The 17,343-nt window shown below is 43.4% G+C and overlaps 1 protein-coding gene and 1 pseudogene across 10 annotated transcripts in view; one reads left to right on the top strand and one right to left on the bottom strand.

Moving 5' to 3' along the window:
- MAPK4 (mitogen-activated protein kinase 4) overlaps positions 1-17,343 on the bottom strand; it is a 178,486-nt gene that overhangs the window by 103,262 nt on the left and 57,881 nt on the right. The window lies entirely within an intron of this gene.
- On the top strand, positions 9,426-12,891 carry LOC102146749 (small ribosomal subunit protein eS25 pseudogene; annotated as a pseudogene).

Below are 17,343 nucleotides of genomic sequence, written 5' to 3' on the forward strand. Positions count from 1 at the left end.
AATACTTTTCTCCCCAGTCTAATCTGGATATAAAATGAAATGAAAAATTGACATATCACTAAATGTGCCTGGGTCTTAGTTTATTAATCAAACAAATGGGTTGAACAAGTTAACCTAAATGTAATAAACCATGGCCAGGGAGAACAGTAGTTGGCTGTTAGCTGAGAGAATTGTGATATACAAATGCCTGGCACCACTGAGAGATGCAGCAGAGCCCACGGGAGGAATGTGGGTGGGGGAGGAGAGGTCGGAGGGGCTATCAGAAGATCCTGGCTCTAGCCCTAGTTCTTCTCCTGATGGCTCTTAAAATTGAGTTGACACCACTTCACTCTCTGGGCCGTGTTTCTCTCCTCTGCAAAACACTGACATAAAAATATTTGGTGATAGTGAGAGATTAAATAAGAACATGGATCCAAAAATCACTTTGCAAAATCTTAACAGCATTATTCTAAAATATTACATGCTACTTGGTTAAGGTGTCACGTGTGCTTAACGGGTCCCCAAAAGGCCAATATTTGATTCTTGCAAGTCCCATGGAAACTTCCAGGACCCTGCAAGGATTTCAAGGGAACCCAGACCCCAGGGAAGCGAGATTAGATGGCAATGGAAAGAATTTCTACTCCCTGTGGCCTGCCAGCCCTTGGCCTCCCAAAGCGATCAGATGTTGGATTTGGAAACAGCCAACCCGATAGAATTCTTCACACTTCTAATTACTTCATGATTTGTACACATTTTGGCGGTTGCTTCAAGGCTGTTTTATTAATTCGCAGATTTTCACTATTTTTGCTTCTCCTTTTCTTGCCAATTAGCTGAACTAGCTGCAACTCAGCATCTGGGCAGGGCTACGATGGGAAGCAAGCCTCCCTCCTCCCCAGCCCCCACTGCCCGGGAACCCTACCTCGGAGCCAGCGTCAGGAGTCACCACAGGGACCTGGGTGGGGTGGCCTGGTGGGAGCTTATTCCCTGATGACAAAATGTTTCCTCTGTTTTGAAAGAACACCTTGAGTCACCTCTCCCAGTCTGTCCAATGCTTGATTGAGCCCTGTGGACTCACATGAGAATCTAAGACATTAGGGAGAATGCTGCTGTCGCCAGACTTGCCTCACAAACCCCAAGAGGAAATTCAGAGAGGCCCCTATGTGGCCAGGTCTTGGATGTGGCCTAATCAACACCATCCAAACTCACAGGCATGGGAGACCCTGCATTCTGTGTCATCTCCCGGGCAGGCAGTACCGGTCAAGGGATCTGTCTCAAGTGCTGGGCCTCACCTCTGCTCTCTCAAATGGGATCATAACATAGGCTCTGCCCTCCTTGCTAGGTTACTGTGAGGAAGTGTGTTCAATGTTGTAAGAGCTAAATGCAGGCAAGGGGTCCTTATAAGCGACAACTTTGGTTTGAAGACAACACAGTGGCAGGGTGTTCAGCTCTGCTTTCAAGTCAGAAGGATCTCAAGGCTGGGTTTGGCCTGGAGTGGGAAACCCAGCTGCAGCCTCTCCTTCCTCCAGAGCTCAGGCCACCCCTGAAGCTGGTGGTTGGGATCAGGAAGGAAAGTTCCAGATGGGAGTGTCTGTGGCCTCAGGGAACCATTGCTATCCATTGTACCCTCTTCAGATGATTGTGTCAGTTTCTTGCTTTTGAGGGGAATCCTTCCTTTGGAATCCTTCCTTCAGAATCCTTCCCATCTCCAATGAGGCCATAGGACAGACTCCCTGGTCCACCATGAGGCTCGATGTGCAAGGACAGCAGATGCCATGATGCCCAAGCCAACCCCTAGTGCTGGTCCAAGTCTGCCTCTCCCAGGAAGCCTCCTTTGACCAGGTGGTCCACGGGAGGTCTGGGCAGGAGCCAGTTGAGGAAACACAGCAGGAGCTGGAATGGAGGCCACGTGGCCAAGATGAGTGGGTGGGGGGTGGGGTGGTAGGGAGGACAAAAATGCTGGGCTGGAATGGTGATGCTCTCCCTTCCCTTCACAGTGACAAGGCCTAATGGCAGCACCCATCTGTCTTGCAGATTAACAAGGGACAGGAGATAGCCAGGAGGCTGGTTTCCCTTGACAAAGTACACCTGCATAATAAATGACACCACGTGCAAATGCAAAGGGTCACTCGGGCACAGGGTTGGGGAACACACTACAGAACCCCATGAACATCTTGAGGATCTGGGTGTGGGGCGAGCTGTGTTCATGCTGAGTATCTGGATGAAGCACATCTGCTGGAGACCCCTTGTGACTTCCTGGGAGCCTGAAGGGCCTGGTCTCATTCCAGGTTTAACCTCAGGGAGGAGACAGAAGAAAGGGTGATGAGGAATGGGAGGGAAGGGGGGACGAGAAAAAGGAAAAACAGGTTCCCAGAGGGGGACAGTGTGGGAGCAAGTGGGTCACGTGTGATACCTTGATGACCCCTTGGGCCAAAGGTTACCAACTCCTTCAGCCATCCCAGAATCCTTCCCGGCTCCAGCAAGGCCGTGGGACAGACTCCCCGTCCATGCTGAGGCTCAATGTGCAAGGACCACAGATGCCATGACACCCAAGCCATCCCCAAGGCTGGTTCAATCACACCTCTCCCAGGAAACGTCCTCTGACCGTCTGGTCCACAGCACTTCTTCCTTCTGCAGACCTCACGTTCAGAGGTGGATTTGCCAGGTGTGAAGGTTAATTTTATGTCTACTTGGTTGACCATGATGCCCAGATATTTGGTCAAACATTATTCTGGATGTTTCTATGAGGACGTTTTTGGATGAGATTTACATTTAAATTAGTGGACTCTGAGTAAAGCAGATGACCCTTCATAATATGCATAGGTGGCCTTCTTCCAGTCAGTTGAAGGCCTTAATAGAACAAATGAAGGACTTCCCCTGAGTGAGAAGGAATTCTGCCAGTGGATGGCCTTCAGGCTTCAACGCAACCTCAGCTTATCCTGGGTTTCCAGACTGCCAGACCACCCTGCTGATTTTGGACTTGTCAGTCTCCATAATCACATTAGCTGAGTCCTTAAAATAAATGTCATTATATGTGTGTGTGTGTGTGTGTGTGTGTGTGTGTGTGTGTGTATACCTGTTGGTTTTATTTCTCTGGAGAACCCTAATACACCAAGAAACTAACAAAGCTTAAGCCAACAGTTCCTCACTAGTAAGAGCCCCTTCCAGAGACCTGGGAGGGGCTCTAGCTATTTTCTATCTCTTCTTTCTATGAGGATCTCCCAATGCTGTATAAGCTTCAGATCTCAGCAATCCTGGATCCAGCCTGGCTTTGATATGGTCATGTGCTACCCCAAGTCTACTCTGGTATTCAGACTTTATGCATGTCTTCCCTCTCTAATTGAACTGGAAGCTCCATGAAGGAAGGGGCTGTCTTCTACTCCTTGGCCTCCTCTGCTGTCTGTGTCACAGCCCTTGTATGTGCTAAGAGCCCAATACACATTTGCTCATGGAATGGGGGTTTGTGACTCCTGTGGTCTTTGGAGGGAGGAAGCTAGAAAAGGGCTCTCAGAGAATGATGCTGAGGACCCAGGAAAGGAGAAAAATAAAATGCAAGAATAAAGTGAGGAAGGAAAAAAATCTTGCCATATTTCATGGCCAGCACTTTCTCTGTCTCTTAGCATCCCAAGATTCTGGTCACCAAGGCTCGGTCTCCTGGGGTGACGGAGGCCATCCATCCCTGATGCAGACCCTGCATTTTCCAGGACCAGCTTGGTTCTTCCTTGACTTGTTCTTTCTCCCATGCCTCCCCCTGTGCCCTGAAAAAGCTCAGGAAAGCACAAAGCTGGCTGAGTTTTCAGGTCCTGGGCCTCAGCCTCTCCACACCGGTGTCCTGGGGCAAGTGCCAGTCAGCAAGGACGTCTTTCATTTCCAGATAGTCCTCATCTTCCAGGTACCCCAGAGAGTGAATTAGAGTGGAATTCAGTGCCACAGGCTGAGGGACAAGATAGGCTGTCTTGGTTGGGCCCTGTGTTTTGACAAAGCTTAGAGCTGACTCAACACTCTTTAAGCTTGCTGCTGGGTGCTCTCAGGTGTCACTTTCTGAACACAGCAAGTTCTCTAGATCACAGGCAGCCAAAGCTTCCCAGGCAGCTGCACCAGGCAGGCATACCAGGCAGGGCTCTCCAGGAAGAGCACCTGTGTACCTTAGAAGAGATCTATCTTAAAACAATATGTTCACCAATGACACCATCACCACCACGAAAGGATTCACCATTGGTGTTATTAAAAAACAAAGTTATACTTTAAAAAAATTGTAAATTCATCATATAAACATCAGATAATAAAGAAAAGAAAAACAAAACAGAAAGAATAACCCTAACATCCAGGATAAGTCTGGCTAACACTTTGGTAGCATCCTTTTAGCATTTTCTGCTTATAATAACATTTTAAAAAGTCAAATAGGACCCTACAGTATATACTATTTTGTAAGTTATAGACTATTAACAATCTTAGGTGAACGGGAAGACTGTGACATCATGAAATAGGTCCACAGCATTGCCATATACAGTACTACACTGCTCACATGTTGATTTCCTTTACTCTTCTGGAACCTAAAATAAAATATTTGCAAATTATAACTTACTGTACAAATATCTAGGAATGTAATTGGGAAATCATAATTTGGCTGGTACTCTTGCATTCTGCTTCCATTTGTGCAACAGGCCATACAAAGCCCATACACTCATATATCCATTCATACTTTTGCCAAATGCTGATTACATCCTACTCTGTCCCAGCATTGTGTTAGCCATAAACTAGTAAACAGGTCCTTGCTCTGGTGGAATTTACACTGAGTGGGAAAAGACAAATACCAAGATAAGTAAACAGAGATAAAATAAAGTCAGCAGGAATAAATAGGGACAGGTGATGTGATTGCATATGTCAGGAAAAAAGATTATTTTGGCCAGGTGTCTCTGAAAAGAAATCATGTTGCCTGAGATCTGAAAGGTAAGAAGGGGCCATCTATGTAGCCGCTTGAGGAAGAGCAATCCAGGCAGTGCACACAGCGAGTGCAAAGGCCCTTGGGCAGAACACACTTGTTGTATTCAGGAAAGAGACTAGTGGGGCTGAAGCCAGAAGGGTGGGGTTGGGGATGAGGTTGAAGAGGTGGCAGAGCAGGACCTTGTATGTTAAAACGGTAAGTGGTTTTGACTTTATCCCAAGTGCACTGGGAAACAGCGAAGTGTTCCAAGCAGGGAAATGACATGGTCTGATTTGCATGTTTACAAGTTCCCTCTGGTTGATTCCCGAAATGCAAAGAATGTACTGCAGTTCCCCACAATAATGGGAACAGGGAGACAGTAAGGAGGCCACCTGAGGTGGTCCAGGCAGGTGACGATGGTGGCTTAGACTTCAGTGTCAGGGCTGGGGGTTCAGAGGGATGTGAGATGCATTCTGGAAGTGGAGCTAATGGGATGTGCTGACAGATTCACTGTGAAGACTGAGGACAGGAAGGGCTAAAGAAGATAATTATTTTGCTTGACTGGGTATTGAAGGTTCCATTCACACAGACAGGAAAGTGGGGACAAGTCGATTTGGGATGAGTCTAAATGAATTTGTAGAAAAATCTATGCTGCTGCGCGATGTTTATAATTCTTTTGAGACCAGCCCCCCTGGCTTGCAGGAGCTTGATGCATCAAGTGCTGAGACCTGACTGGGACCAGGTTCTAGTTCTGAATTAACCACTCCCTGCCTGAGACTTCGGGGAATTTACCTCACTCCATGGCGTTTCCCCCATCTCTGCCAAAACAGATAGATTAAATACTCCCTTCTGAACTCCTACAGCTCTCTTACAGCCTGATAAATGATACCCAAAGAGCTACTTCAGCTCCTGGAAGGGACGCACACTATAAATTATTTTGTTTCCTTAGCTGTCTTCTGAATTAACTAACAGTTGCGTCCATATGTGTACACAGGAGATAGTTATCTTACTTCAAGGGCTCTGTTCCTGAAAAATAAAAATCTTTTGGGAACAGTATGTGAAATGAGACTATTTATCTGACTGTACAGGTCACTAATTTCTCCCCGACCATCATTAATTGGCTTGGGAGCACTGGCTTTCACTCTCATTACCGATGATGCTCTTATGCTAAAGTCTGAAACCCATACATTCAGCAGTTTGTGATGGCTGTTATACAATCATTCACAAAATGGTCTTTCGCAGCCTGGTCCATTATTCTTCTTTAAACAAATGCTGCGGTTCCAAACCTATTCTGCCTGCGTCCAAGTCACAAATCAGGGACCATGTGCCATGAGGGAGAGACGTGTTCTCAGCCAATGTGTCAATGTTTATTGAGTGCCTCTCTGAGGGCAGTACATGAGGCCAAAGCCCCCTTGAGGAATGAAGGCCTCCTTGCCCCAGCTGCTGGGAGGCTGCCAGCAGACTCAGTGGCAGCCCCCTCCAAGGACTGGCTTGGCTGAACAGAGTCACCTGGCCAGGGTTCATACCTCCTGCCCAGGGCAGCCCACAGCCAAGGACAGGAAAGTACAAAGGGCCTCCAACTTGGGGCAACTCTGAAGGACCATTTCAGCCACAGAAGTCTCCACGCATCAGAGGAGGCTAACACTGTGCCTGCAGCCCAGCCACACTTCAACCCTGCTTCCCTCTTCCCCCTTTCTCAAGTCTTAACCCCAGAAGCACCCCCTGGAGTAACAAATGCCCTTCAAGCTAATCTTGGCGCAGCCTCTGCTTCCTAGAGAACCCACTAGCACATGTGATGCCTCAGGCAGGCCCCCAAGAAAGACATGGTTGAAAAACCCCACCACCGCCTCAGGGCCTCTCCATCCTCTGCCTGTCTGGCCCAATTTTGATTTGCCCTCTCAATGGTTGCCCTATATCCTGCTTCACCTTATGATAAAGTCTACTGAGATCACAGTGAACTGTTAAGGGCTGTTAATAGGCATTAAGATGTGCCCTGTCTACCCAGAAAGGCCGTATACACCCAGTGGCAGAGACTTACAAATGTCTTCTGTGCCCGGCACAGTGCCGTGCACAGGCAGTAAACGTCATGGAACGACGGTGATGGGCAGCACATGAAACGATGGCATTAGCTAACGCTAAATGCCAAATGCATGGTGAAGACAGAAAGTATCACAGATACTTGGACACTGGAGACCCTCAAGAAACTCCAGGGAAATCATAAGCAAAGCTTTTAGAACTCAAACTCTCTAGCAACAATGGAGGATTCATTTCTGGAAAAACATTTCGCCCCTGGTGGCACCTGCATTCTTACTCAGAGCTTGATTCTCTAGCTTGTCACCCCTTTTTCCTACCATCTGGGATCCTGTCTGTGCTGCTTATCAGCTCTGGAGAGAAAGAGTCAAATCTGAAATATTTAGTGGCTCTGGCCAAGGGTCTGTTTGGACAGTCAGCTAAAATGAATGGCTTCGTGGCGGATTGGGGCTCTCTGTGACTTTTCACTTCACCGAGTCATTCTGCTGTCCCCAAACCTATAATAGCAGCCTCTGCCATTAGGATCGTGGCCCATTTTTCTCCCTTGTATTTAAGGTTTCCTGCTCACATAGGTATTGCCCCGCTCTCACTCCCTGCAGCACTATGTATCTTCAGGGCACATTTTAGTGCTTAAGTACAGTTGTTATTTTTGGCCTTTAGTTGTTTCCTGTGTAGGTCTCCCTTCTTTGTGGGGATGAAGAGCTGCGGGCCAGGCATCTTCTGTCTTTTGTCTGCTGTCTAGAAGGCAGTTTGGAAAAGAAGAGCATATGTTTTGGAGTCAGAAGATTTATAATTTGGTACAAACTATTAATACTTTTGAAGCCTCAGTTTCCTAATCTGGAAAGTGGGGATACTAGGACCTTCTTCATAAGGCTGATGTGATTAAATGAATGAATGTACATAAAACCCTGAGCACAGTACCCAGTAATGTAGCAAATGATTGATAAAGTTAAGCACTGTTTTTCTTCTTTAATAGCATTCAAGGGCCCTGTTTCTTAGCAAGTCAAATAATAAAAAGGACACTTGGCCGAAAGAAGTAAAAATAAGATAAAATAATTATTAGGTTGATAGTTATCTAAATACAAGGATAACCTCTCCAAACATGGAAGGGAAAGTAGATAGATTGTTTGATGGAGCTCTGGGCCATGGGTGGATTTTTTTTCTTTCTGCAAGTTTATTTTAATGTTTTTATAATGTTCTTTGTGCTATATATATATTTTTAATTTTTATAGAGATACAGTTTCACTGTGTTGCCTAAGCTGGTCTTGAACTCCTAGCCTCAAGCAGTCTTCCCACCTCAGCCTCCCAAAATGTTAGGATTATAGGCACAAGTAAATGTACCTGGCCTGTGCTATAATTTTCAAAAAATGAGCAAGAAGATATGATGGTTTTCATATTTAACTGTCTGGCAACATTCCCCTCCCTGGGTGAGTATAAGCAGAAAGTAAATGTTGATGGGCTGGAGTGATCTCATGCATAGAGATGGTATCTCAGTTCATGGCCACAGGAAGATACACATTAAACAGGCAGATTCTGCGTCAGAATTTCTAATGAGGAAAACTAAAAATCTGCATTTTATTAGATAAGTTCCTCGTATAATGATATGCTCCTGAAAGTTTGAGAGATTCTGGCCTCCTGGAAAGAACATTGGATTTGGAGATCCAAGTTCTACTCAGCTCTGCCACTGTCTTCGCAAGTCATGGGTGCTCTTGTGTCCCATTTTGCTCTTCTCCTGTAACACTTCCACTTCCAGCTCGATGGTCATTCTGGCCCCTTTTGAAGGGAGAAAGGATCAGTCACATTCCCCACTGGGAACCCATGCCAAAGGAGAAAACTTGGCCAGAGAGCCCGGATTCCTGAGGATAGCTAAATAATCTTTGGGACAAATAAATATTCAGCAAGTGATCAGGCCTCAGCAGAAGTAAAGCGCATGCCTATTGTTGCCAACCCAAATAAAGAAGTTGCACAGCCTGCATTTCCTTGGGGGAGCCAATATCCTATTTCTGTTTCAAGGTTGGCAGCTCTGCAACTCAGTCCAGAGTCTCTACTTACACTAGCCTCCCTGTGGACCCACATGAGGCTGTGCCTCCTCTCTCACTAGCACTGCAGAGAGAAAGGACTGCAGGGTGGAAAGGACAGAAACATCAGTCGATTTGGCGTAGCTTTGGTCAAAGAATGAAATGGTTAAAAATGGTTAAAAGGAGGTTTAGCATTATGAGTAGGTTTCCATGGAGTGTGAGTGTGCTCGCTGAAGTGAGAAAGTCTTACTGAAAAGACACAGGAAGAAAGAGGCAGTCATCAATGACATGGAAATTTGCTTGTCTCACTGGATGAAGGCCCAGTTGGGTCCAGGCCCAGCGTGGTGGCTCATGCCTGTAATCCCAGCACTTTGGGAGGCTGAGGTGGAAGGACTGCTTGAGGCCAGGAGTTTGAGACCAGCCTGGGCAACATAGTGAGACTCTGTCCCTATAAAAAAAATAAAAATAGCTTTTTTTTTTTGTCCAACATCTTAGCAAGGCTGTGCTGTCCGCTGCTGCTCTCCGAGCTTCGCAATGCCGCCCAAGGACAAGAAGAAGGATGCCGGAAAGTCGGCCAAGAAAGACAAAGACCCAGTGAACAAATCTGGGGGCAAGGCCAAAAAGAAGAAGTGGTCCAAAGGCAAAGTTCAGGACAAGCTCAATAACTTAGTCTTGTTTGACAAAGCTACCTACGACAAACTCTGTAAGGAAGTTCCCAACGATAAACTTTTAACCCCAGCTGTGGTCTCTGAGAGACTGAAGATTCGAGGCTCCCTGGCCAGGGCAGCCCTTCAAGAGTTCCTTAGTAAAGGACTTATCAAACTGGTTTCAAAGCACAGAGCTCAAGTAATTTACACCAGAAATACCAAGGGCAGAGATGCTCCAGCTGCTGGTGAAGATGTATGAATAGGTCCAACCAACTGTACCTTTGGAAAAATAAAACTTTATTAAATAAAAAAATAAAAATAAAAATAAAAAAATTAGTCAGGTGTGGTGGCACATACCTATAGTCCTAGCTACTTGGGAGGTTGAGGTGGGAGGATCACTTGGGTCCAGGAGTTCAAGGTTACAGTGAGCTATGTGACATCACTATACTCCAGCCTGGGCAACAGAGAAAGACCTTGTCTCTAAAATAAATAAATAAATAAATAAATACATAAATAAATACATAAATAAATGATTTTGGGTCCAGTTTAATTTAAACTGAGCTTTGATGTACTGGATAAACATCATAATGACTCACAGAAAAACAAATCATGGCTTATCACTTAATTTTTCCGATGAAAAGTCTCATAATTGCAGACTAGTCAGTGTATAATATCAGGACTTCTGATACCTTTAGCAAGGAATCTCTGGTTGGCACGCATTAACCCAAGTTTATAGAAATTTGATTCTTCACAAAAGATCCTTCATATAGTTTTCTTTTTGCAGGGAGACAGCCTAATTAAAATGATACAGTTGGCCAGTTCTCAGTTTACATTCACCTTCTTGCATAAGTAGCGTGTAATGACTTTAACCAATCTGGGTCGTAGAAAGATATTCTACAGAAGGCAGTTACCCAGGTCAGGTACCTGCATCTTGGAGGGCTTGAGTGTTTACCATACTGACTTTCAGATAGTGTTCTCAGGGGCACAGTCTGCATTTTCTCTTTAGATTTGGGATGCTCTTACTTACCCTGATCCATCCTTTCAAACACCTGCCCCACTCCATAATAATGATCACGCTTTTACCAATGAAGCCAACGCTTTCTCATTAGGCTTGTAGATTGTGTCTAATTGCATGTGGTCTCTAACATTTCTAAAGATAGAAATAGATATAAGCATTACCTTCACACATTTTAGAGATAATGCAAAAACACAAACATTCTCAAAGCCAAGGGAAATGTAGTAAGGACAAATAAAAGATGCAGCGTTTACCCCCAGTTTTATCTGAAATATGGGAATAGTCACTGGAAAAGTCCTGAAGGTCTTGGCGAATCCCAGATTTTATATATAGATTTTTATGGTGGAACTGTTTTTTAAAAGCTATGTTGAGGTGGGGCGGAGCAAGATGGCCGAATAGGAACAGCTCCAGTCTCCAGCTCGCAGCGCGAGCGACACAGAAGACAGGAACGCAGCTCATTGCCAGCAACAGATCAAAGCTGGACAGAGAATGACTTTGACGAGATGAGAGAAGGCTTCAGACTATCAAACTTCTCAGAGCTAAAGGAGGAATTGCGTACCCAGCACAAAGAAACTAAAAATCTTGAAAAAAGAGTGGAAGAATTGATAACCAGAATAAGTAATGCAGAGAAGGCCATAAACGAACTTACAGAGATGAAAACCATGACACGAGAAATACATGACAAATGCACAAACTTCAGTAACCGACTCGATCAACTGGAAGAAAGAGTATCAGCAATTGAGGATCAAATGAATGAAATGAAGTGAGAAGAGAAGTTTAAAGAAAAAAGAAGAAAAAGAAATGAACAAAGCCTGCAAGAACTATGGGATTATGTAAAAAGACCAAATCTATGTCTGATTGGGGTGCCTGAAAGTGAGGGGGAAAATGGAACCAAGTTGGAAAACACTCTGCAGGATATCATCCAGGAGAACTTCCCTAACCTAGTAGGGCAGGCCAACATTCAACTTCAGGAAATACAGAGAACGCCACAAAGATACTCCTCGAGAAGAGCAACTCCAAGACACATAATTGCCAGATTCACCAAAGTTGAAATGAAGGAAAAAATCTTAAGGGCAGCCAGAGAGAAAGGTCGGGTTACCCACAAAGGGAAGCCCATCAGACTAACAGCAGATCTCTCGGCAGAAACTCTACAAGCCAGAAGAGAGTAGAGGCCAATATTCAACATTTTTAAAGAAAAGAATTTTTAACCCAGAATTTCATATCCAGCCAAACTAAGTTTCATAAGTGAAGGAGAAATAAAATCCTTTACAGATAAGCAAATGCTTAGAGATTTTGTCACCACTAGGCCTGCCTTACAAGAGACCCTGAAGGAAGCACTAAACATGGAAAGGAACAACTGGTACCAGCCATTGCAAAAACATGCCAAAATGTAAAGACCATCGAGGCTAGGAAGAAACTGCATCAACTAACGAGCAAAATAACCAGTTAATATCACAATGGCAGGATCAAGTTCACACATAACAATATTAACCTTAAATGTAAATGGACTAAATGCTCCAATTAAAAGACACAGACTGGCAAACTGGATAAAGAGTCAAGACCCATCAGTCTGCTGTATACAGGAGACCCATCTCACATGCAGAGACATACATAGGCTCAAAATAAAGGGATGGAGGAAGATCTACCAAGCAAATGGAGAACAAAAAAAAAGCAGGGGTTGCAATACTAGTCTCCGATAAAACAGACTTTAAACCATCAAAGATCAAAAGAGACAAAGAAGGCCATTACATAATGGCAAAGGGATCAATTCAACAAGAAGAGCTAACTATCCTAAATATATATGCACCCAATACAGGAGCACCCAGATTCATAGAGCAAGCCCTTAGAGACTTACAAAGAGACTTAGACTCCCATACAATAATAATGGGAGACTTCAACACCCCACTGTCAACATTAGACAGATCAACGAGACAGAAAGTTGACAAGGATATCCAGGAATTGAACTCATCTCTGCAGCAAGCAGACCTAATAGACATCTACAGAACTCTCCACCCCAAATCAACAGAATATACATTCTTCTCAGCACCACATCACACTTATTCCAAAATTGACCACATAATTGGAAGTAAAGCACTCCTCAGCAAATGTACAAGAACAGAAATTATAACAAACAGTCTCTCAGACCACAGTGCAATCAAACTAGAACTCAGGACTAAGAAACTCAATCAAAACCGCTCAACTGCATGGAAATTGAACAACCTGCTCCTGAATGACTACTGGGTACATAACGAAATGAAGGCAGAAATAAAGATGTTCTTTGAAACCAGTGAGAACAAAGATACAACATACCAGAATCTCTGGGACACATTTAAAGCAGTGTGTAGACGGAAATTTATAGCACTAAATGCCCACAAAAGAAAGCTGGAAAGATCTAAAATTGACACTCTAACATCACAATTAAAAGAACTAGAGAAGCAAGAGCAAACACATTCAAAAGCTAGCAGAAGGCAAGAAATAACTAAGATCAGAGCAGAACTGAAGGAGATAGAGACACAAAAAACTCTCCAAAAAATCAATGAATCTAGAAGTTGGTTTTTTTTTTTTTTTTTTTTTTTTTTTTTTTTTTTTTTTTTGAGACGGAGTCTCGCTCTGTCGCCCAGGCTGGAGTGCAGTGGCCAGATCTCAGCTCACTGCAAGCTCCGCCTCCTGGGTTCACGCCATTCTCCTGCCTCAGCCTCCCAAGTAGCTGGGACTACAGGCGCCCGCCACCTCGCCCGGCTAGTTTTTTTTTGTACTTTTCAACAAAATTGATAGACCGCTAGCAAGACTAATAAAGAAGAAAAGAGAGAAGAATCAAATAGACGCAATAAAAAGTGATAAAGGGGATATCACCACCGACCCCACAGAAATACAAACTACCATCAGAGAATACTATAAACACCTCTATGCAAATAAACTAGAAAATCTAGAAGAAATGGATAATTTCCTGGACACTTACACTCTCCCAAGACTAAACCAGGAAGAAGCTGAATCCCTGAATAGACCGATAGCAGGCTCTGAAATTGAGGCAATAATTAATAGCCTACCAACCAAAAAAAGTCCAGGACCAGATGGATTCACAGCTGAATTCTACCAGAGGTACACGGAGGAGCTAGTACCATTCCTTCTGAAAGTATTCCAATCAATAGAAAAAGAGGGAATCCTCCCTAACTCATTTTATGAGGCCAACATCATCCTGATACCAAAGCCTGGCAGAGACACAACAAAAAAAGAGAATTTTAGACCAATAGCCCTGATGAACATCGATGCAAAAATCCTCAATAAAATACTGGCAAACCGGATCCAGCAGCACATCACAAAGCTTATCCACCATGATCAAGTGGGCTTCATCCCTGGGATGCAAGGCTGGTTCCACATTCGCAAATCAATAAACATAATCCAGCATATAAACAGAACCAAAGACAAAAAACCACATGATTATCTCAATAGATGCAGAAAAGGCCTTTGACAAAATTCAACAGCCCTTCATGCTAAAAACGCTCAATAAATTCGGTATTGATGGAATGTATATCTCAAAATAATAAGAGCTATTTATGACAAACCCACAGCCAATATCATACTGAATGGGCAAAAACTGGAAAAATTCCCTTTGAAAACTGGCACAAGACAGGGATGCCCTCTCTCACCACTCCTATTCAACATAGGGTTGGAAGTTCTGGCTAGGGCAATCAGGAAAGAGAAAGAAATCAAGGGTATTCAGTTAGGAAAAGAAGAAGTCAAATTGTCCCTGTTTGCAGATGACATGATTGTATATTTAGAAAACCCCATTGTCTCAGCCCAAAATCTCCTTAAGCTGATAAGAAACTTCAGCAAAGTCTCAGGATACAAAATTAATGTGCAAAAATCACAAGCATTCTTATACACCAGTAACAGGCAAACAGAGAGTCAAATCATGAATGAACTTCCATTCACAATTGCTTCAAAGAGAATAAAATATCTAGGAATCCAACTTACAAGGGATGTAAAGGACCTCTTCAAGTAGAACTACAAACCACTGCTCAGTGAAATAAAAGAGGACACAAACAAATGGAAGAACATACCATGCTCATGGATAGGAAGAATCAATATCGTGAAAATGGCCATACTGCGCAAGGTAATTTATAGATTCAATGCCATCCCCATCAAGCTACCAATGAGTTTCTTCACAGAATTGGAAAAAACTGCTTTCAAATTCATATGGAACCAAAAAAGAGCCCGCATTGCCAAGACAATCCTAAGTCAAAAGAACAAAGCTGGAGGCATCACGCTACCTGACTTCAAACTATACTACAAGGCTACAGTAACCAAAACAGCATGGTACTGGTACCAAAACAGAGATATAGACCAATGGAACAGAACAGAGTCCTCGGAAATAATACCACACATCTACAGCCATCTGATCTTTGATAAACCTGAGAAAAACAAGAAATGGGGAAAGGATTCCCTATTTAATAAATGATGCTGGGAAAATTGGCTAGCCATAAGTAGAAAGCTGAAACTGGATCTTTTCCTTACTCCTTATACGAAAATTAATTCAAGATGGATTAGAGACTTAAATGTTAGACCTAATACCATAAAAACCCTAGAAGAAAACCTAGGTTATACCATTCAGGACATAGGCATGGGCAAGGACTTCATGTCTAAAACACCAAAAGCAACGGCAACAAAAGCCAAAATTGAGAAATGGGATCTCATTAAACTAAAGAGCTTCTGCACAGCAAAAGAAACTACCATCAGAGTGAACAGGCAACCTACAGAATGGGAGAAAATTTTTGTAATCTACTCATCAGACAAAGGGCTAATATCCAGAACCTACAAAGAACTCAAACAAATTTACAAGAAAAAAACAAACAACCCCATCAAAAAGTGGGCAAAGGATATGAACAGACATTTCTCAAAAGAAGACATTCATACAGCCAACAGACACATGAAAAAATGCTCATTATCACTGGCCATCAGAGAAATGCAAATCAAAACCACAATGAGATACCATCTCACACCAGTTAGAATGGCGATCATTAAAAAGTCAGGAAACAACAGGTGCTGGAGAGGATGTGGAGAAATAGGAACACTTTTACACTGTTGGTGGGGTTGTAAACTAGTTCAACCATTATGGAAAACAGTATGGTGATTCCTCAAGGATCTAGAACTAGAAGTACCATATGACCCAGCCATCCCATTACTGGGTATATACCAAAAGGATTATAAATCATGCTGCTATAAAGACACATGCATACGTATGTTTATTGCAGCACTATTCACAATAGCAAAGACTTGGAATCAACCCAAATGTCCATCAGTGACAGATTGGATTAAGAAAATGTGGCACATATACACCATGGAATACTATGCAGCCATAAAAAAGGATGAGTTTGTGTCCTTTGTGGGGACATGGATGCAGCTGGAAACCATCATTCTCAGCAAACTATCGCAAGAACAGAAAACCAAACACCACATGTTCTCACTCATAGGTGGGAACTGAACAATGAGATAACTTGGACTTGGGAAGGGGAACATCACACACTGGGGCCTATCATGGAGAGGGGGGAAGGGGGAGGGATTGCATTGGGAGTTATACCTGATGTAAATGACGAGTTGATTGGTGCTGATGAGTTGATGGGTGCAGCACACCAACATGGCACAAGTATACATATGTAACAAACCTGCACGTTATGCACATGTACCCTAGACCTTAAAGTATAATTAAAAAAAAAAAAAAACTATGTCGATACAGAAATGTATGAAGAGACATAGAACTTAGCTTGTATATATTCTTCCTCTTTTCTACAACATTAATCAAACTATTATTTGGGGGTATCAAGTAGAGCTTTACAAGCAAAATGGGGAGAAATGGAGAAACAGGAATGAAAGTAGGTACAGCGCTTAGTAACTAGTTTGGGTGAACTGACTTTAACAAGCGCGCTTTCAACAATACTGGGGAAGCCCAGAGGTCATTGAGCAGGCACGTGAGGGTCATCATGAGGGATCAGAGATGATGGGAGAGCTCAGAAGGTTAAGCCTGGAGATGGAGGTGGGTTAGCTTCAAATATTTGCCAGGCAGCCTGGGGAAGGGGGCTAAACTTTATGTAGGCTTGATCCAGACAGTTAAAAAAGGCTAAGCGTAGATATACATATATGATAGATATATATTAGAAAACAAGTTTTGGGGCAAAAGAAGAAGTTTTCAAATAAGTTGGAGCTCTCCTCCAAAAGAACGGCTGATCCCTAATAAAGCAGTGAGTTCCCTGTCATGGGATGTGTTCAAGAAGAAGAACTGACCATCTGTCGAGAATAACATGGAAAAGATTCTGGCTTTAGATAAACTCTGAGCATCAATTCAGTACTCAGGCTGAAGACTTATAAGCAAGAACAGTCACAGAGATAGAAAATGAGATGGAATAGGGGTGGCTTAAGGTCTTGTTAAAATTAGGAGTAAAGATATAACAAGAGTGTTCTAGAGAAGATTTTAAATCATGAGTGGGAGGATCAGAAGCCTGTCACATTTCTCTCATTTGATTCTTCATATGACATCTGACTGGCCCATGAAGAAAGTTGTAATCAATGATCTCCAGGTCTCAGCTCTGGAATCCTACAGGTCGGTATGACCACCTCATCAGCTCTGCAGCTGAGATGGTAATGTGACCCTCTCCTGTGGGTGGAACAGACTGGAATTTGTCAAGGGTTTACCAAACTAGAATGAACAGGGGTCTAAAATCAAAGTCTGGTTTAGTC

This window comes from Macaca fascicularis, chromosome 18 (assembly GCF_037993035.2).
Source record: "Macaca fascicularis isolate 582-1 chromosome 18, T2T-MFA8v1.1".
Taxonomy (NCBI): domain Eukaryota; kingdom Metazoa; phylum Chordata; class Mammalia; order Primates; family Cercopithecidae; genus Macaca; species Macaca fascicularis.